Here is a 21,283-nt window from a genome sequence, read left to right as displayed (position 1 = left end):
TGTGTGTGTGTGTGTGTGTGTGTGTGCGTGTGTGTGTGTGTGTGTGATCACATGTTGACCTACTGTCAGAACTGCGGGGTACATCTTCAGTTTGGTGTCCTAACAAAAAAGAAAAAAAAATTAAAAACAAGGTTTTCTTTAGATCTTCAATGCACAAATGTTGAGATGTCTTACCACTGTCGTCTGAGTTGTCATACGTGTTATATTTGGGTTCTCTATCTCTAACTGTGAGGACAGTACCACTTCCAATGACCTGAGCCAAATAAGGAATCTCCACTAACAGCTCACAGGTGTATCTTCCTGAGTCAGCTTTTGTGACTTTTGGAAAGTAAAAGTCGGAGCAGCTAGATGTCTTTTGCAAAGATTCTTTGGTGACATCATAGATAAAAATATCACTCTTTACTTTAGTTTGATTTTTCCACCAGTTAATAGTTCCTCTTTCAAGTTCTCCTGTCCAGCAGCAGGTGATGGTCACGTTCTCCCCCACAGTGGCTGAGACTAGTGGAGTCTGGGTCAAAACAGGAATCCCTGATGAAACACCTGCAGGGACAGACAAAGGTGTAATTCTTCAGTATCAATCAGTTATCAGTCTTTATTTATATAGCTCCAAATTAGGACAAAATAACGTCACTTCCTGCCCTGATGTGTTTCCTGCCCTTGCACTTGTCTCCACCTTCAGAGTTTCCACTTGTGCTCCATTACTTCATGTATTACTAATCTGGGTCTTGTCTTGTCTTGTTTGTCTTGTCTTGTCTTGACAAACGTGTTGTCTGAAGTCTTACTAAAGAGGTTCTTGTCAATTCTGCTCCCAGGATACTGACATATTCAGCCGTATGTACCAGAACTCTAAGTACCAACAAAAACTTAAGAAATGCATAAAATGGGAAGAAATACAAGCATTTTGATTTACACTCTCCCTTTTTCCTTTTTGTCCAATCAAATGTCCCAGATTTCCCTGATACCTTCTTCTGCAATGCTTCAAAACTACAAAATCCTCATCAGTTACATAAAAAATGTTTCAAATTAGACACCACATCACCTTGTACTGAAACACTAGCTATAAAGAAAAAGACAAGGCCATAGACTGTATAATTAATGGACGTAGTCCACAGTTGTCACCCGTCTGTTTCTGAAACTGATTTTTGAGGCATATCAGCTAACAGGAGCCATATCGGCAGTGACAGGGGCTTGGAGTACAGCTATAGGGTGCCTGAGTGTCATTTGACCTGAGCTGTGCCTGTGATTGGGTAAGCTTGCCATTTTAATATCCTCTAGTGAAATTAGCGACTCAGACAGGAGATGTTTTTTGAGCCTGGCTGTAAATAGGTTAATTTCTGCTGTAAAAACAGATTTTTTTGGGCTGGTGGTACGTCCGGAGCCAGCCTCAAACAGACACTCAAGAAACAGCAGACTTTAGCACTTCCGCACTGTCTCATATTCATACTCATATTAGACTGGAGGTTGCTGCTTGGCTAAGACACGCCACAGGCCTGGAGACCAACCTGTTTTTGATCTCACCTAGTAACACTTTTTTTTTTTTTCAAATGGAATTGCAATAAAACAGATTTCCTGTTACATTGAGCATGAGAAGGACAGAAATGTGCTGTAGTATCTTACAACATGGAGAGTGTTGAGGGTGAAAAAACACCTCAGATTTGTCAGTCAGCGAGCTACACTTCACCACTATCCTTTTTGTGACCTTAGTTTTCTCCTCAAAAAAAAAAAAAAAAAAAAAAACATAATGAGAAACTTTTTTTCTTATACATCTGAACTCACTATGCAATCTTTCTAAAACTACTGATTCCATAGCTTCTGGACTTCATTTAAGGATCTTTTATTAAGAAATTAAAAATAATGATTTGGTTACTCAGTTTGACAAGCATTAGCTGCTCACTCAGTCATTAAATTTCACACTCTTCTCCATCATTCGACCTGTTACAGTACACACATGACAAAAGCAGCTGTGCCCCAAAATCTCTCCCTAACTTCAGAGGGAAAAATAATACCACTATAAACACCCACCATGTTATAAGTGCAGTAATTTATTGAGTGTTAATAGATACTTGCACGTCTGGTGAAATGTCACACCTCATTTCGTTATCTCTCTATCTCATCTCTTATAACTGCTGTTTAAAAGGAGGTTCACTTACTTGAAGACGAGTCGATGTAAAGACACACAAGAAACAGTCTGCTCAGTGGAAGCTTCATCGTACCACCGTCTGACTGATGAAAGTTATCTCTTTGATGCCGAGCCCCTCGCTGCAGACATATCAAGTGGTAACACCTCCTGTTTCTGACTTTTCAGACTCAGAAACCACAAAATCAAAAAACAGTTAGGGATGAATTAAGAAAGAACTAATAATAAAAAAGGGCACAGATGAGTAAAATAGAGTTGTTTCTTGACTCTTTCCATGGCATTTTGAGCAGTACCTTGTTTATGTGGGACATTAGAGTTTATGTTCAGTTTGAGAAATTAATGGGTATGAGTCATCTGAAAATCTACAAGGAAGTCCAGGCCAGCAGTAACAGCCATACACCAATAATAAAATAATAAAATACAAACACAGTTACAAGTTATGTTCACCAAAAAGTATTTTTTTAAAAAACACAGGCAGACTTAAAACACATTAAAACAGAAAACATCAAATGTAAGACTAGAGCTGTTAACAGCATGAGATAAACTGTAATCAGGTTTTGTTAAAGTCAAAAGTAAATTCAATGAAACAATGAAACCAGTAAAATATACAATTCTAAGATTTGCAAAAGCCTGTCTGTCAAAGGATTTAAGAATTTATTTAAGTACAGGTGCTGACTGCTGAGCTCACCTGTTCAGGTAAGGCTGGGCTCATGGGGTCTAAAAACACTGAATGGGACTTACCAGGCAAATAATACTAATTAACAACAAACAAATATATTCTAATTTTATCTTTAATGAGTTTCAAAAGCCAATCAATTACCGGCCAATTCCCAGTCAATCTACGTTCCAACCCTCACCTATGGCCATGAGCTGTGGGTAGTGACCGAAAGAACAAGTTAGCAGATACAAGCGGCTGAAATGAGTTTCCTCCGCAGAGTGTGTGGGCTCAGCCCATATACAGTATAAAACATGGACGTAGTCTCCCTGACATCACCCGTCTGTTTCTGAAACGGGAAATGAAGCACATTGGCTATAGCGGCCATATTGGTAGTGGCAAGGGCTTCGCTTACAGCCATAGGGTGCCTGTCGGTCACGTGACCATCAGCTGGGCCTCTTATTGGGGGAGCTCGCGATCTTAACATCCTCCGAACGGCCGAGTTAGATAAAAAAAATTCATCCCCCGTACGGTGGGAGCCGGTAGTAAAACTAGCAACTCAGACAGGAGACGTTTTTTTAACCAGGCTGTAAATAGTTTAATTTCTGCTTTGAAAATGGCTTTTTTTGGCTTGGTGTGTATGTGACTTCCGCTACTTCCGGAGCCACCCTCAAGTGAACACTCGAGAAACAGCAGATTTTAGCACTTCCGCATTGTCGCATATTCTCAGACTGGAGGTTGTCGCTTGGCTCAGCCATAGGGATAGGGTTTGAGCTCTGAAATCCGGGAGAGGCTCGGAGTAGAGCTGCTGCTCCTCCGCATCGAGAGGAGACAAATGACGTGGTTCAGGCAACTGGTGAAGATGCCTCCCGGACGCCTTCCTTGGGAGGTGTTTTGGGCATGTCCAACTGGGAGGAGACCCCGGGGCAGACCCAGGACACGGTGGACAGATAACATCTCTTGACTGGCCTAGGAATGCCTTGGTATCCTCCCAGAGGAGCTGGTGGAAGTGGCCGAGGACAGGGGTCATTGGTCTTTGCTGTAGCACTGTTGCCTACAACCCAGTCCCGGATAAGCGGTGGAATACGAAACAAAATGAAAATGAGTTTCAAAAGCTCCTCAATTATCACCTATATGTCTTATAGGTATCAGTGTTGCATCTTTATTTGATACACATGTAACAACCAGGTTCAACCTGTAAAGGGGCGTCACAGTGGTTAGTGCTGCTGCCTCGCAGGAAGGTCACCAGTTCACATCCTGGTACATCTTCATGTTCTCTCAGGGTACTCTGGCTTCCTCCCACAGTCGAAAAGTGTGCGTGAGAAAGATTGTCAGCCTTGTTATTGACTGGCGACCAGTCCAGCACCCCGCTTCTCGCCTGAAAACAGCTGGGATAGGCTCCAGCCACCAGTGACCCTGAACAGGACAAGTGGTAGAAAATAAATTAATCTGTACATTCAGCATTGTTGTACTTTAATTTATTTTACACTGCATCAGTCACAGTTACTGACAGGATCAAGTGAACTATTGTAGAGGAGGAGAGGAGGAGAAGAGGAGAAGAACAGCTCATACTGAAATCACATCTACTTTATTCACAGTTTCCACACCTCTTTCCAACCAGGAAGAGCTACAACCTGTTGTAGCACAAGTCATCCTGCAAAATGGATAATTCATTGTGAACTCTTCACAGAAGGCTGTTGACCTGATGCAGGGACTGTCCCTGGTGCAAAATAACAACAAAACAAAACAAAAAAGTTAAAACAGAGATGCAACAAAAATATTCAGTATTTACTTTTACATTGATGATCTCGTGTTGATTATTCTCAAACAAGTAGAACAAGAAGATATTCCGTCAATACTTCAGGTAAATCTAAAATTAAGTATTTTTTACTATTTGAGTAGATTTGCAGACTTCTACTTTAACTTCTTGGTCATTCAAGTCACTGAAAGACACTTTTTCCATCCCTGGCTTTTTGCAGTTGATTAGTCTGTATTTTATAAAGTTGTAGCCCCTGTGGCTTGATGTTTCTAATTCAACTTCAACTTCAACTTTATTTTATTTGTATGGCACTTTTCATGCTTCTGCAACACAAAGTGCCTCACAGAGGATAAAAACAAAAGGGAAGACCAAAAAAAACAAAACAAACAAAGACAAAGGAATACCATTAAAACCCCAAACCTCCCACCCCCACAAATATACCCACTGAACACGGTAACACCCACGCACATACATAGACATACATACCGGCACACACAAACATACACGCACACACACACACACGCGCGCACACACACACACACACACGCACACACACACACACACACATAGACAGGCTGTTGATGAGGAGACATGGCTGGGCACCAAGATCTGAGGTGAGGAAAAAGCTACCTTTGGGGGCTGCGCACACCGGGAGGAGCCATGGCCCGTGGCTGAAAGGGGCGCCACCCCAGGGACCACCCCAGCCCAGGCAGACAGGTGGCTCCACACCAAGGTGTAGAGCTCACTAGCCACCAGGGCCGGAGCCATCCATGGGACAGCGCCCCAATCAGTGGGCCAAAAACAGCTCCCGGTGTGGCAGACCCCCAGGAGGAAACACTGGAAAACCGAGGGACTAAAATAGTAGAATGAGATAAAAGGTCTAGAAGCTAAAACTGAAGGAATAAAACAGTAGAGATTAAATAAATCTTTATCCTAACATAAACATCAAACAACATTGAAATGAAACAACATAATAGAACAGGATAAACTAATCTAATAAATAGATAAATAAATAAATAAATAAATAAATAAATAAACAAAACAGAATTAATAATAATAGTAAAAAGTAGAGTAATAATAAAAAAGTGTAAAGATAGGGGTAAGCATAAAAAGAGGTTAATCTAGTCAGTTAAAAGCCTGATTAAAAAGATGGGTCTTGAGCCTCTTTTTAAAAATATCAACATTCTCTGCGCCCCTGAGGCTCTCCGGGAGGCTATTCCACAATCGGGGACCATAATAATAGAATGCCGCCTCCCCGTGAGTTTTAGTTCTTACTTGTGGTATTGTTAAAAGGCCAGCACCGGAGGACCTCAGGGTCCGCGAGGGTTGATAGGGTAAAAGTATTTCAGATAGATAAGATGGGCCAAGACCGTTAAGACACTTAAAAACTAATAAGAGAACCTTAAAATCGATCCTGAAACGCACGGGGAGCCAATGCAGCGATTTTAAAACAGGCGTAATGTGCTCCCGCCCTCTGGTCCTCGTCAGCACTCGTGCGGCTGAGTTTTGCAATAATTGTAAATTGTGTATGTTCTTTTTGGGAAGACCAGAGAGCAGGGCATTACAATAGTCTAAACGACAGGAGATAAAAGCATGCATTAGCACCTCCGTGCTGGCCTGAGAGAGAAACGGGCGGACTCTGGCTATATTCTTAAGATGGTAGAAACCTATCTTCGTTATGTTTTTAATGTGTGGAATAAAAGTGAGCTCAGAGTCCAAAATCACGCCCAAGTTTTTTACAGATTTTGAGGATTTAAAATCCTGTAACTTAGGTAAGAGTTTCTCTCTCTGGCCTTCAGGACCAATAACTAAAACCTCTGTTTTGTCCTGGTTGAGCTGTAGGAAATTAGCTGCCATCCATGACTTGATGTCTAAAATGCAGTTAAAAAGGGCATCAATTGGCCCTGTATCATCAGGAGACACGGCAATGTACAGTTGCGTATCATCAGCATAGCTATGGAAGCTGATGCCGTGCCTCCTGATGATGTCCCCAAGGGGTAGCATGTATAGATTAAAAAGAGTTGGACCTAAAATTGACCCTTGGGGAACCCCACACTCTATCTTATGGGTTCCTGAGGAACATGTATCCATACTTACAAAGAAACTTCGATCAGTCAGGTAGGACGTGAACCAGTTAAGAACAGTACCAGAGAGGCCGACCACATTCCTCAGTCTATTTAATAAAATGTGATGGTCTACTGTATCGAAGGCGGCGGTTAGATCCAGTAGAACCAACACTGTGAGTTTGTGGTTATCTAAATTACATCTGGTGTCATTTAAAATCTTTAAAAGTGCTGTCTCTGTACTGTGGTTCATCCTAAAACCAGACTGATGAGTCTCCAGAATATGTTTTAAGTTAAGAAATTCATTTACTTGGTTAAAAACAAGTTTTTCTAAAATTTTACTTAAAAATGGTAAGTTGGATACAGGCCGGTAATTATTTAAAACATTTGGATCTAAATCATTCTTCTTCAGAAGGGGCTTCACCACCGCCGTTTTAAAGGAGGTGGGGAAGACACCAGTCTGAAGAGAGCAGTTCACCAAATATAACAGCTGTTCCTCAAAGAATCCATAGAGTGTTTTAAAAAACGGTGTGGGAATTGAATCTAAAAGGCAGGTTGTGGGCTTTACCTGGGAGAAAACTCGACCAAGTGTCCTCGCATCAACCAGGGCAAAACTCTCCAGTGTTTCCTCAGGTAAATTTGATGATCCAGGTGTTGGAAGCTGTTGGAATAAAAGACTGGATCGAATGTCGTTGATTTTTCTTCTGAAGTGGTCTGCAAAGTCCTCACAAAGGGCATAACTCGGAGTCATAGAGGATCCTTTAAAATTTTTGTTAGTTAAACGGTCAATGGTGGAGAATAAAAATTTTGAGTTATTTTTATTGTCTTGGATTAAGTTTTGGAAGTGTAAGATTCTTGCTTGTTTCAGTGCGTTATTGTAAATTTTGAGATGCTGGCGTAATATGTCATAATGGACTGTTAATTTAGATTTCCTCCATCTCCTTTCAGCACTCCTGCAATCCCTTTTGAGTTTTTTAATTTCTTCAGTTCTCCACGGGGATGTGGGTTTTGATTTAACTGTTTTAATAAAAAGTGGAGCCACTGAATCCAGTGCTGACTTCATATTTTTATTCAAGTTGTCAGTGATAAAATCGCAGGGTGCTGGTAAAATTTCTGCAGGAGTGCTCTGTAAAATCTGGATAAAATTTGCAGCCACTTCAGAAGTTAGGTAGCGTTTCCTCACTGTTCTCACAGGGGCCTCCCTCTGATTAAAACTGGTGATTGTAAAAAACACACAAAAGTGGTCAGACACAGCCAGGTCCACAACAGAGGGCGCTCCAATGGACAGACCATAAGATATAACCAGATCTAAGGTGCGCCCCCTGCTGTGGGTCGGCTGCGTGACGTGTTGCTTAAAATCAAGACAGTGTAAGAGGTTTAAAAATTCTCTTGAGATTAAGTCCGAGGAGATGTCCACGTGCAGATTAAAATCACCAGTTATTAAAATTCTGTTAAAAGTGGTATGAATGATTGACAAAAACTCTGAAAATTCACTAATAAAAGAGGTGGAGTACTGGGGTGGTCGGTAGACTGTTATACAGAGGATAGGTGGGCTGCTAAAAACGAAAGCATGGTACTCAAATGATGAGTACCTATTAAAAATGATTTCTTTCGCCTGCATATCGGTCTTTGTTATTGAGGCCGTACCACCCCCTTTTCTGCACCCTCTAGTTGAAAATAAAAAGTTAAAATTTGGTGGGGAAGCCTCGGTGAGAACAACAGGTGCATCAGTGCCGAGCCATGTCTCAGTAAGGAGAATACTGTCCAGGTTGTTGTCCACAATAATATCATTAACAATAAAAGATTTGTTTAAAAGGGAGCGCACGTTCAGCACAGCCATTTTAACATCTAAGCTGAACGTGCGCTCAACGCATTTTTCCAGCTGAACATTAAAAGCACATTGTGGTCTAAAAACAGTCCTCCTCTGTCTCTTTTGTCTATGTGAGATAATTGTTTTTATTGTGCTTATACTGTCCTGTGCCACTGAGGTCACTGAGGGAGGGGCGTGTATGGTGTACCTATGGGGTGGTGAAGGTGAGTGTGAGTGAGGTGGAGAGCGCCTGTGTGTAGTGAGTCAGGAGGTGGTGGTGCAGGACCGGACAGTCAGGTCAATGTTGACTGCTAAAAGCCTCGACCCCTCCTGGTTTGGGTGCAGGCCGTCTGATTTAAAAAGGTGGGGTCTGTTTAAAAAAGCGATAAAATTATCCACAAAAGGAATACTTTTACTCAGGCAGTATCCCTTAAGCCACAAGTGCAGCTGGCGAAGGCGACTGGTGGTGACGTCACCATAGCGCGGCGGGGGAAGCGGGCCAGAGATGACCAGTTGCTTCCCCGTGTCCAGCAGGCAGTCGACCATGGACGTGAAATCCCGCTTGAGGTCGTTAATCCCAGCCTCCAGAACCAGCGTAGAGGCCGCGCTGTGCTGAGCACACAGCTGGAGGGCGGAGGACTCGACCTCCTTGACGCGGGCTCCAGGGTGGCAGAAGGTCCGGCCGCTGTGCACCCTCACGTGCCGGACCATCGAGGTCCCGACAACCAGCACGGAGGGGGCGTGTTGCTCCGCGGGCTGCCTGGAGGTGCGTCGCTGGCGGGATGGGACCCGGGGTTGGCGACGTCGGCCCGCGGTTGAACCCGGCCGAGATGGAGTGTCAGACCTCTTTGGTGAAGGACGATCGGTCCTGTCGTCCAGGGGAGGGAAATCCTTGATGCCAAGAGTCTCATATTTATTATTGACTTGAATGTTAAAGTGCGTGGATGCAGGTACAGTGGAGGAGGGGCTCCGCCTACTGGCGCCTACTCGAACCCAGCGCTCTGGAAGAGTTGTTGAGGAGCGGGCGACAGCTTTGGGCTTCGCTCCGAGCCGTGCCCAGGAGTCATTCACCGGCAGAGAAGCGCCAGCCTCGGGAAGTCGAGCGACAGGCTGCGGGAAATCCTTTCCACTTGACCGCCTATTGACCGCCTCCCGTAGCAGCCTTCGGCGGTAAGAGGGAGATGATCCTCCCCGCCGTCTGCCCTGCCTCCCAGCAACGGGGACCTCAGTCGCCCCGCCGACAGCAACGGAGCCTAGAGTGGAGGACACGGCAGCAGCACGGCAGCCCTCGGTGGATGGATGAGTCGCTGATGCAGCAGGAGAGGGGGCGGCCACATCGGGAGGAGATAAAGCCGCAGGTGATTCATTTGATGGAGCGGGGACAGTCACAGAGAAGTCGGACTGGGCACCACATGCAGGCTTCGGAGGGCAGTGAGCGGATCTGTTGAAGGCACGAGGAGAGACCGAACCGGCCACCTGGTTACCCTCACCCGGCTCCGCCGGTGCCTCCTCAAGCCGCGGTGCGTCAGCAAGGTGTAGTGGTGGAGGAGAGACCGACAGTCTCATCGTGCTGCCCCTGACCATCACCTCTGTCCAGGGCTCGCGGGGATTTGGGGTCGAGCAGGAGGAAGGACGAGGACGCGAAGAATCCCACAGCAAGGTATCCGAAATTTCGGAATGCATGGACAGGATTCTCTTTGACTGTGCGGCAGCCATGTCGATGTAGCTGGATAACATTGCGTCCTTCTGCTTCAAATCCTCGGAAAGCCTGCGGATGTCTTCTTTAAGGTTAGTTACCTCAGCTTGGGTGTGTGTCAGAACCAGGCAGCTTTTACAGGGAGCGCCCGGCATGTTGACGGCGGAGAGAGTAGCCATAGCGGCTAAAAATGCTAACAGTACACAGGTACCAACTATAGTAGTGTTTTTGCAATATCACGATGGCAAAAAGCAACGCCGAACAGTCCAATATAGTAGCGGCAGTCCACAGGAGAACAGGATTAGAAATCAGATCAGGTAAAAACGCATAAAAACAGATATAAAACGTCGACAGCAGCGGAGCCTAGTGACACGTCCGCAGCATTCCTGGCTAGGCAGAAACTTCCTGGAGCTGGAGCTGGAGTTTGCTCAGGTTGCGAGTCTGTCTAATGACAAGTAAAGATAAATATCCCTCATTGCTAAAGTCAAATGTGTTCTCAGAAGAGGCCTTGTGCTCTGCTCTGGACTGTCAAGTGTGATGACAGAGAAAAACAGGATGTACCGAGACCACAGACCACTAAACTTCAAGTCTTCACACCTCTGACTGACACAGCCTTTTGCAGCCTGAGGTTTTCATGTTCGTGATACGTGGAATTGAACCAACAACAGATATGTCACAAGCACAGAGCACACAGAGGTCCTGTCTCTTTGACGTCACTGAATTCTTATCAGTCTTTCAGTCACACGCAAGTCAAAGCAATGGAGCTTTTGAAATGGCTGCAGACTTAAACCTGGTTTAGATTTACATTTTCTATATGTTTAAAATAGGAACAATAAGTTGTTCTTGGGGAGGTTGGTGTGCACACCCCGAGGTGCTGCGTGTGATGAACAAGGCTTTAACCCACCAGTGGCTTTGCTACATGCATTCTGGTAACAACAGAAGTATGTCATACATCTAAAAACCACATTTGATGTAGTAATAGGCTTTAAAAAAAAAAAAAGCTGAAGTTGATGTTCACAGAAAACAATGATTTAACAAACAGAAGAGACACTAAGATATTTAAAAGATGTCACTAATTCTGGAAAATTCTTTGAGCTACATGAAACACGGAGTTAATCTCAATCATCTAGTGAATAAACAGCTCCATCACTGAGAAAATGGTTGTCTTGAATTAATTTAAAAGGGGTCATTTCATGCAGTACAAGCATTTGATCTGTCCAGCAGAGGGCGCTTTACACATAATTTCACCAGTCCCAGTGACACCAGTTACAAGAATATTAAGAATATTAGCAATACTTTTTTGTAGCTTTACATGATTTACAATAAAAAAAAAAAGAAAGAAAACAGCATCAACAACAACAACAAAAAAAACAGTTTTCCTCTCACTGTAGTTTTAGAAAACCCTTACTGTAGCCTCTGTCTCTTTGAGGCGCCCTGCTGGCCAGCCCTTTGGAGGTCTGTCAGGGGCCGAGCTATGGTCTGACCTCAATGTATGAGGCCCAACCCTCCAGTGTTTTAAGAGCCTGTTAGGTGAACATGTGATGACCTCATCATTTCAGAAAGTCTCTCTTGTCCAAACATCAAGCAGTGTTACTTAATATCCATGTTTGATACAGTATGTGAAAGGAAAAAAAAACCCTCTTTAATTACTCATGTACAAGTGTTACATGATTTATGTACAGGACTTCAGTGGCACTGGCTATAAACAATGTCAATATATGCTATTTACTTTACCTTTAATCTTATTGACCTTAAAAACCTGTTAGATGTTACGTAAAGTAGTGTAGCACTGGTCAGTTTTTCAGTGCAATTGTTTTTCTTTTGTTATCATAATTTTTGCACCTGTTGAAGGTAAAGAATTCATATTTCAGAGCACAGAGGATTGGACTCTGACCAATTGTTCCTAATCTTATTATGATGGTTAACAATTTATAAGTAATTAGAGATTACAAAATCATTTAATACCATAGTGGTGTGTACTCTGATCCATAACTTTCCACTAAGCCCTAATCATGCATTAGTCCTTTTGTCTGATTTTTATGCCCTTAATGAATGATTTGTGCTCATAGTTCTTCTCATTTTGATCTTTCATTATGAATCATGCCATGCTGTTGTTTTGTGGCTTTATCTGTGGTGTCATTGTGTTTTAATTTTCCTTTTTCAGCACGAAATATGTTTTCTGATAAGAATTCTCCAAGGTTGTTTTAGGTCTGGTTTAAAATCTGGTTCATTTGGCAACAGAAGTTTGGCTTTCTGAATATTTTTGCATATTTAGGATATACACTAAGCTAAAATAAGGTGTTTTCTATTCCTCACTTTCTTCCTTCTCCTGTTTGCAAAGAGTTACTTTTTTGGAGGGGAATGAATTACATGGTGAATATATTTGTTTCAAATTCAAAGAAACTGGAATCTTGTTGTGTTGTTTATAATTTAAAACATTTATTCTGAAAAAAAAAAAATAGGTGTGCAAAATCACAAGACATGGTGAATATGAAATCTAAATGTTTTTTTTAATGTTAACCCTAAAAGTATATGTACTAAGGAGCTGTTAATTTGATACTGAAATGCATGTACAAGGAATTAAAACACTCACAAGACATGCAAATTTCAGTATGTCACTTCAGCCAAATGATTGTGTTTTGTCTGTCTTTTAAATTCATTAACTTCTTCCTTCAAGCTGAAGGGTTACTTTCATTGATATCTCCAAACCTGGGCCATGTTTTTCTAACATACTTTCCAGCTCATTACTAGAAAAAAAAGTGCTTTGGAGTCACTCCAGTGGATTACTCCAGCCACGCTGGGAAAAAGCAAATGGCAGCAAAGTAATCCTTAAGGGCAAATGCAGCCGTTCAAAGTACCAAAAATGCTTATTTATTCCACAGACAGGCTCCAGGTGTTATCTGAAGTATCTGAAGTATCTGAAGGCATCACGGAGAGGATCCCCACAGAGTCAGACCTTCTATTAAGGTAAGATCTGTTATGTCTTCTCTGTCTGATCAGCTGTGACAATTACTCGTGGTATGCACCACGCTCCATTCATAAAAACTAAAGTTTCACCTGCAGCACATGGCTGCCTGCTGTTACCTGCAGTCGTTAGATACCCAGTTTGTAAAAAGTGCCAAAATAGTCCTGTAAAATGCCACTTAGTTCATGCGGGGCTCTATTGTTTTGACATTGAACATTTCATATGAGTTTTTCAACTGAAAGTTTCTTCAGCCAGTGTTTCTTTTCTACTCATAATCTTTAGTTTAAAGAATTTTTTGTCCTTCTTAGACGCATCTTTTTTTTTTACAATAGTTGTTAACCACACAAAAACAATTACCCAGTGTGAATCAGATTCCTAGAAGTACATCAAATTTGATTCATATTGGGAGTTCAGTTCCCAAGCTCTACCAGCAGAGGGCACACTGTACCAAGAATCCAGTGGTACTGGCTTTGAATAGACATTTTTTTTCTATGTAAAGTTTATGGGCAGAAGTAAGACTGGTCCCACCATTTTTACTTATTCTTTTTTTTTTTTTTTTTTTTATTTTGCTCGTTTGTTTTGCTTTTTGACATCTTGTTTAAAGATATACAATTTTCTTATGGCAACATCTGCTGCCTCAACGAGGGATGCTGGCAGATTAAGTTTTGTGGGTAAATCAAAAGAGCTCCTCATAAAGTAAGTGTTTTTGTTTTCATGACTAACATGATTGTAAATATGAATATAAACTGTGGAGAGAAATTATTGTCACATCATTAAATGTCACAATAGGCCACCAGTAATAATAGGCACTGAGTAAAAAAATGTTTAAATGTGTTAGGCAACAGGTTTCCCATTCCTGAGCTTTAACGGCTTGTATTTGTCTTTGTTTGATAAGGCTTAATAATGCTATACACATAATTTTAACAGAGAGCATCTTATTCAAAATAAATAATAGACACAGTGGAGGCGTTGATATGTTTGACAATCAATTCACATGTCAAACTATTTGGGACAACTCATTGAAAATAAAAAAAAAAAAAAGTTTAGTGCTTAAAAAAAATACAACTCATTTATATCAAAAGAATAAATTAATATGTGAGTTTATAATTCCAATTATTTGACTTCAGAATTACATAAAAATACAAAGGACATTCAAAGAAACAGGATGTAAGTCCGTAGTGTCTACGTGTGATTTACAGTATAAAGATGCTTTGAATGACTGCTGTAACATTAGCTGCAGGTTGTGACCTAATATTTACGTTACCCATATTCTGCGTAACATCACTTCCTCCTGTGGGGTTCAACTTAAATCCCATGGTTTGCACTCATAAAGACGAATTTCTTCTCGAACTGAAGAGAAGAAAAATATCTCTAATTGATTCGAGACTGGATTTCCACATTTAAAAAAATCAAGAAATACCCGTTTTCTGGCACTAATTGATCAAAAAGGGAGAATGGTGTTCTGACTGTTTTGGCTACCTGCCTATTTGAAAATACCCGCGAAGAAGAAGAGGAAGAGCTTCCAGACCGGAAGTAGGTGTCTCATCATCACCATCAGCTTTATAAGCTACATGAACATTATCTCCACGTGTATGGACGTTAAACGGTCTTCTCCACATGTTTTATTTCGATAGTTTTGATTTTTTCGCTTCACAAGTGCTTGAATTAATCGACGGAACATCATGAAAACACAGTGAGAGGACCAGCGGGTTTTTTTCCAAGGTGAGTCTTTCTGTCATGTCAGCTCGTAGTGAGGTATCGTTAGCAGATGCCAGAGATGTTTTCCACGGTTAACATCGTATTTAGTTTTATTTACCTGAGAAAGAGGTGACGTTTGATGTCGATAGGGTGATGAAGAATGAATAGTAACTACTTTCCTCTTCTGCTTTTGACCACGTTAGATTTCACGAGGGCGTACAAACGTAGTGACATTACTGTGCTTTTTGTACGAACATACAATATGTGCTACTGCTTTAATTTCACATAACGTTTCTACAGTTTTTATGCTTTTTAAGAAAAAAAGGAAAGACGAATTATGTGTTCGAATTAAACCCATTTTCCAGGCTTGACACCTTTATTTTTTACAGAGCAGTCCTTTACAGAGGGGCAAACCCACTGGTTTTCGTTTTTAATGATTTTATTTCAACAGTTATTTTCCTATTGAGCGATAAAATTAATGGAAATGAAGGGGGTGTGGTAAAGCAGCAATGCTTCGTTTACAAGACACCTCTGCCTTCCCTTACACACAATAAATTGTTCAGCCAATTTTTTATTCTTAAATTTGACATTTAAAATATTTTAACCTTGTTTTCCATCATTGTTGTCTTTATATATCTTGACATGAGGCGTTTTTGTCTGTTCTTGCACTGGCTGTCCTGCAGGTTTTCCTGCCCGCAACATCTTCCCTGTCAAACAAAACAACCCATGGATATGTAAAGTCTACTATTACTAAAGTGACAAGTCTGAGTTTGGTGCTGGTTGATACATCCATGACATGTTAAAGGTTTAGGGATTAAGATTGAATATCGCCTCTTTCACCTGTTTGCAGTTGGGTTTACATAAGGAAGTATTTATGCAGCTTTCTACTTCATGATTTGCATCTATTCCTGGTTCTACCAGCTCCACAGCCCAGGCTTCTGATGACCACATGGTTGGTGTGTCTTTCTTTGAGGATGACTAACTTCCTTTGTGCCAGCGGTGAATCAGAGGCCCTCGAGGGAGTTATCCGACACAAATTCCTGTGAAAATGCTGCTTCAGGGAAAGAAATACACCGTGTCATTTACCGAGTCCAAAGGTTTTGATATGCTCTTATGGATTAATAATGACATTTCCAGTCTAAGATAAACTCATTACTTAAAACCTACTTAAGAAATCTACTTAAATTTTCCATAGCTTTCACAACCTCAATAATGCGACCTGATTGTTCTTTAAATGTCTGAGCTAAAGTCATTATTTTCTCTGGTTTGTGTGCATTCTCCTGAAGATATGTGCAGAAAGTCTGGAGTCCCTTTGTGTAAATGCCAAGAAGAAAAGGCTGATTAAAGGAGACTGATTTATAAGATTAAGATAGATTAACAAGATTAATTTCAGTTACTGAGAATCAAAATCCACGAGTGTTAAGTAACTCACAATTCTCTAAGAATCTAGAAGTGAGAGTGTGTTGAAACTCTTAAGTTTAGAGTGGATTGAGCTTTGAACAAGAGTTCAAAGAGATGCAAACACCTGTAGATTCTTGGTGTGGCTGGATGAGTGCAGGACACTTTAAACCGTGTGTTTTGGCAGCTGTCTTTGTCTGCAAAGGAGCAGTGCTCTCATAAATACTTAGCTTTGCTGACTAAAGCTCATGATTATATGTTTGGGAAGATTGTTTTAACATTGTAGTTTCCATGAGAGAAATCTCTGAGGAGCTTCTGGTTAAAAAAAAAAAATCTGTTCTCAGTGTTCGTTCAGCATGTTGACATGTTTCTCACATCGTGTCTCAGTGCCTAAGGACGAAACAATAAAGCCACTGATCCTGTCTGCCCTGTGCGTTTTTCATGTGAAAGAAAGGGTCAGAAGAACAACAAATATCCACACACAACATGTTCTGTGTGTGTTGTTGCTTCCTTAAGGTGTTTGAGCTTTACTGTGTGGAACAATGTATGCACAGTTTGACATGAGGATGCTGTTTTTACATTCCTCTGCAGCAGGGGGTAAAGTTTCTCTGAGCTTACCTTCCTGTTAATAGTACTAAGTGTTTTCATAAGTGTAAGTCTGGTTCTTGTCAGGAAGCTTTTTGTAGAAAGGAACTAAAACAAGCGTTGTGTGGAAGCTTGAGTGATCTCACCTGGCCAAACAACACAGATTATTGTTTTCAGTGCTCAGTGTCTTGAAAGAGACGCCCTTTTGTTTTGTTCTTGCAGTGCTCTTAATGACATGAATGTTTATTTCTAATTTATTCTTTATTTTATTCAATTACTAGTTTATTCTTATGTTTAATGTTAAAATTTCTGTTACCCATTGGTTAATGATAAATGGTCAGTTTTTCCTCATACCTACTGCTGCTGACTACTGTTCTTTGATTGAATAATATCACTTAATCAAGCCTTTTCTAACATGACAGACATACTACAAAATAAGTAATAAAAGTATGCATGTTTGATGCTGATATCGTATCGGATTAATATCGGTATCGGCCAGTACTCAATGCTGCAGTATCGGTATTGTATCGGAAGTGAAAATATAATATCGGGACATCCCTAATCTGAACATTAAAATCCTCACATTACTCATAGCACTGCCTCAAAGCTTCCACATGTGTGAATGAAGGACTGTTTTCAGAAGACGAGTGTGTTGCTGGTTTACATGATAACACGGGGGACATGTTTGGAAGATGGTCCTGATGTTGTTCACCCACAGACTGTGTTTTGTGTTGAGCTCTGACAGATAAATTTAGCTCAGTTCTGAGACTTTTCTGGTGGTTTTGGACCAATCGGTTTGCAGGATTTAAGTTCTTGTTTTGAGACTAGAAAAGTAGTCATTTGAATCATCCCTAATTTGCATTTTTCAGTTCAACATTCTGTCTTTCTGTATGTGTTTGGACCTATCAGCAGCAGCCAGATCAACATGTCTGTGCTGAACAAGTAGAGTTGGGTAACGGATTAGGTAATTTTATAGGTGACTGTATTCTATCTGTGGCACTGAGTACCAATTCATGTAAAATCAAACAGTAGGGGACACTGGGTATGGTTGTAACATGGGGAGAGTTGTAACACCACAAATTCCTCCAATCAATTAAGATAGGAGTCATACAATCATTTCAGTGTTTACCCACTTCCACCCTGATCACACAGGGCTGGAAACAGCTGTATGCAGATTCTATAGAGAAAAATACAGATTTTGAGGTAAGAAAGAACATTTTTTTACTAAGACTACTGTTTAGTACTTATACTATTCCAGTTAAAACCACTTGACTTATATCAGAATAAACTGTAGTTTCCCTGGTAAAATGTGATGCACTTTTCCTGTGCTAATTTCAGTCCACTGTGCCAATACAGCTAGCTAAACACTGGCAGAGTGTTACATCCCTTTGTGTACAACTAAGAAAACTTTTTGATTTGAATAATGTTACACAACACCTAGGCAGTTGAAAAGAAAGACTGACAGAGGTGTGCCTGCAGATGTTTTTAAAAAGCATCTGATGGAGTCACAAAGAACGGTAAGTCAGTCAGATCAGTCACAAAGGCACATGGGATCTGCCATGTTCCTATAAATCACTGCAGAAGCTGAGGGTTCAGTAATATCCTAGTGTAGGTTACTGGAGCAGCAACAAGGTTCTCTCTGAGGGACAGGCGAAAATTTTGAAAAAAACAAAAAGGCCACCACTTAAGTGTTACAAACAGGCATTTGTGACTTCGATTAAAATCACACACACACAAACTGCTTTTGTTAGACCTACTTGTTCTTTACACAGCTACACTGTAGTGTTTTAGCATACAAACTTGAGCATGGTGTGTTTCATTTGTACTCAGAAGTCGGAATTTCCAAGTTCCGAGTGGGAACACCCCTTGAGTTTGGAATGTCCAACTTGAAAGTCGGAGCATCCACACCACCCTTGAGTTACCAGTAAGAAATTCTGAGTTCAGGGTCAACCGGTTATTAGACATTGAGACATTGTTCTGGATTTTTATTTATTTCAGTCTCGTGACCTCTATTTTTGCTTTTTTTTTCTGTCTGTTACAACCGTCCCCGGTAGTAAGGATTGTTGTAGAGCTCTGTGACATTCTTGCAGAGGTTTGAATTGGTACCATTCGTAGTAAACAAATGTGGGAACTTTGCATTTAAGTTTGAGAACTCTGACTCAAAAATTCAATGAGTTGGAGGTGCTGAAGCAATACGTGTTACAACCATACCCTGTCTCCCCTACCATGTTTAGGTACCTAAATGCATCCTTGTGACTGTGGGAGAGTGGAAAAGGAGGCGATTTTCCATGGTGGACTTGAACACAGCATTGAATGTTAAGGAGAAATAATAAATTTGATAACTTTGAGATTTTATCATTTAGAAAAAATTAAAGCTTGTTACCATATAAACATACAGAAAAGTAGTGAAAATGAGTACAGTTGAGCACTGACACCAATTGCCAGGTACCAGGCATCAGTATTGTATCACTTCAATATGGATCAACAATTTCATCTCATCTCATTTTATTGTTTTTTTCAGAGCTCTGTGGATTTTTTCCTCTCTCTCCTGAGCCAAGACAGGTCATGAATTAACCCTTCAGACAGACAGTTTGTTGTGTTTTAAGCAGCTTCTGTCACTCTGAGTCTCACTCTGAGTCTCACTCTGAGTCTCACTCTGAGTCTCACTCTGAGTCTCACTCTGAGTCTCACTCTGAGTCTCACTCTGAGTCTCACTCTGAGTCTCACTCTGAGTCTCACTCTGAGTCTCACTCTGAGTCTCACTCTGAGTCTCACTCTGAGTCTCACTCTGAGTCTCACTCTGAGTCTCACTCTGAGTGAGATTAAACAGCTGACTACATGAGACAGGCCTGACCTCAGGTGACCTGGACACAGAGACTGTTCACCTGCCGGTTAGATCTCCCTGAGGATAAATACTACATGTTTAGTCTGTACACAGACAGCAGAGTCACCACACAGTGTGATATCAGCTCTGTTAGTTCACCTCAGGCTGTTTTCCTCTCCATCTGATCAGGAGAGCTTTGAAACACCAGACGGCCTTTTCTGATTGATTTGATGCCCAGCGCAGTGACCATCTGAGCATGCTCCCTGCAGGCTGTGTGTTGCTCTTCTTTATTAATGTGTTTAATGAAACAAATATTTGTGTGACCCATGTGTCACCATCACTCCCTTTGTGCATGATTTACCAGCTCAATCTGATTAGTTCTGCTCTGCTGTTTAAACATGTTTTCCAGTCAGGCTGTAATGACTCTTGAACACGCTGATTTACTTTTGAAGAGCTTTGAAGGAGCCTTACGTCCCGCTGAAAGTTCAACCAGGCGTCTCACTGGAGTAAAAACAGGCTTTACTTTTAACTCGGTGAGGCTGTCCACACACCCTGTGAGAGGATGACTCAGCTGTGTGTGCCCTCCCTTTGTTGCAGAGGTGTCATTTTTCAAGTTTTGGAAACGGGAACGCTAACAGGAACTTCCGTGTCAGAAAAATGGCATGAATGGAAAATGTATCATCAGAAAAGCCACATCCTCCTCCCGACGCTGCAGAGCTAACACGCTTATTTGCCCTCTCACATGACTGAATCTGTGGTTTTTGTAAACTGGCACAGACACCCATATGTGGGTTAAGGGTAAAAGTATCTGAGCGTCTCGCCTGAGTCGCCTCCAACAAGCGAGAACAAGCAGCTGCTCTGTTTACTGTCAGTAGCACGGCTCTAGGTGGGTCAGTAATGCTCAGCGGTGGTGGTGGTTGAGACTCTGTAAGCGTGTTTTTTCCCTTTTCATTGTACCTCTTAGTGTTTGTGTGCTCAGGGAGTGGGCGCTCAGTTTCCAGGGTAAAGAAAACATCATGGAGGATCAGGTTTGACCCCAGCAGCATGGGCAGGGAGCCCCACAGCTATTGGCATGAGCTGAGGAAAAATAAACGTAGGCAAGAGGGATTTTGAGAATGAATAAATCTGTGAGTGAGACAGCAGTGAGTCAGAAGAGTAGGATTTTATTCCTGATTTTAGAATGTGACTAAAATCTTGGAAAAATGTTAAATGTAGAATATAAAGTATAAAAAGTTTTATCGGTGATGTCTGGATTGAGAAAAACGGGGTTTACATAATTACACAAATTTGATGGAGGACTCATTCTGACACGTATCCATCCTTCAGTCTGATTTCTATGTGTTTTTGTTGTTCTTAAACGGGACATATCATGCTGATCCCTTATTTAATACTTACATATAATGTAATTAAATTTGAAAACAAGACCTTACACCCCCTGAATTTTCAAAAAATGAGATATTGTATTTTTTCTGATATCCCAGAACGAGATTCGATACCTCTGGAAAAAGGTCATTGCCATTTGGCCGCGAGATTTTGACCGTTGTGACGACATGAGGATCCTTTCTTTTTATTGGAGTAATCTGATAAAGCAGCTCCTCCTCTGTGATGTCAGTCAGTCACACAACCGCCACCGAGGGATACACCCACCAAGAGCCGAGTGACTGAGTGCTGGATGCAGGGACTCTGCTCTGCT

General features: G+C 41.4%; 1 protein-coding gene and 1 long non-coding RNA gene across 3 annotated transcripts in view; one reads left to right on the top strand and one right to left on the bottom strand.

Annotated features, from left to right (window-relative positions):
• Positions 1-4,078: 4,078 nt before the first annotated feature.
• The window catches only part of LOC141811337 (uncharacterized), a 19,473-nt gene continuing 2,268 nt past the window's right edge, over positions 4,079-21,283 (bottom strand). The window contains exons 2-3 of the long non-coding RNA XR_012600167.1: positions 4,400-4,512; positions 4,079-4,208 (exon numbers count right to left, since the gene is read on the bottom strand). This is a non-coding gene — a long non-coding RNA (uncharacterized LOC141811337). The remainder of the gene's footprint in view (positions 4,209-4,399; positions 4,513-21,283) is intronic.
• The window catches only part of LOC141811335 (equilibrative nucleoside transporter 2-like), a 24,148-nt gene continuing 17,470 nt past the window's right edge, over positions 14,606-21,283 (top strand). For both annotated transcript variants that reach the window (XM_074699359.1, XM_074699358.1), the window contains exon 1: positions 14,606-14,807. The gene's annotated coding sequence lies outside the window, so the exon portion shown is untranslated. The remainder of the gene's footprint in view (positions 14,808-21,283) is intronic.

This window comes from Halichoeres trimaculatus, unplaced genomic scaffold, assembly GCF_033239565.1.
Source record: "Halichoeres trimaculatus isolate MK-OKI-2021-1 unplaced genomic scaffold, fHalTri1.1 fHalTri1_scaffold_22, whole genome shotgun sequence".
NCBI classification, from domain to species: domain Eukaryota; kingdom Metazoa; phylum Chordata; class Actinopteri; order Labriformes; family Labridae; genus Halichoeres; species Halichoeres trimaculatus.
The sequence above is the reverse complement of the archived record's forward strand: the minus strand, read 5'-3'. Positions and strand labels throughout refer to the sequence as shown.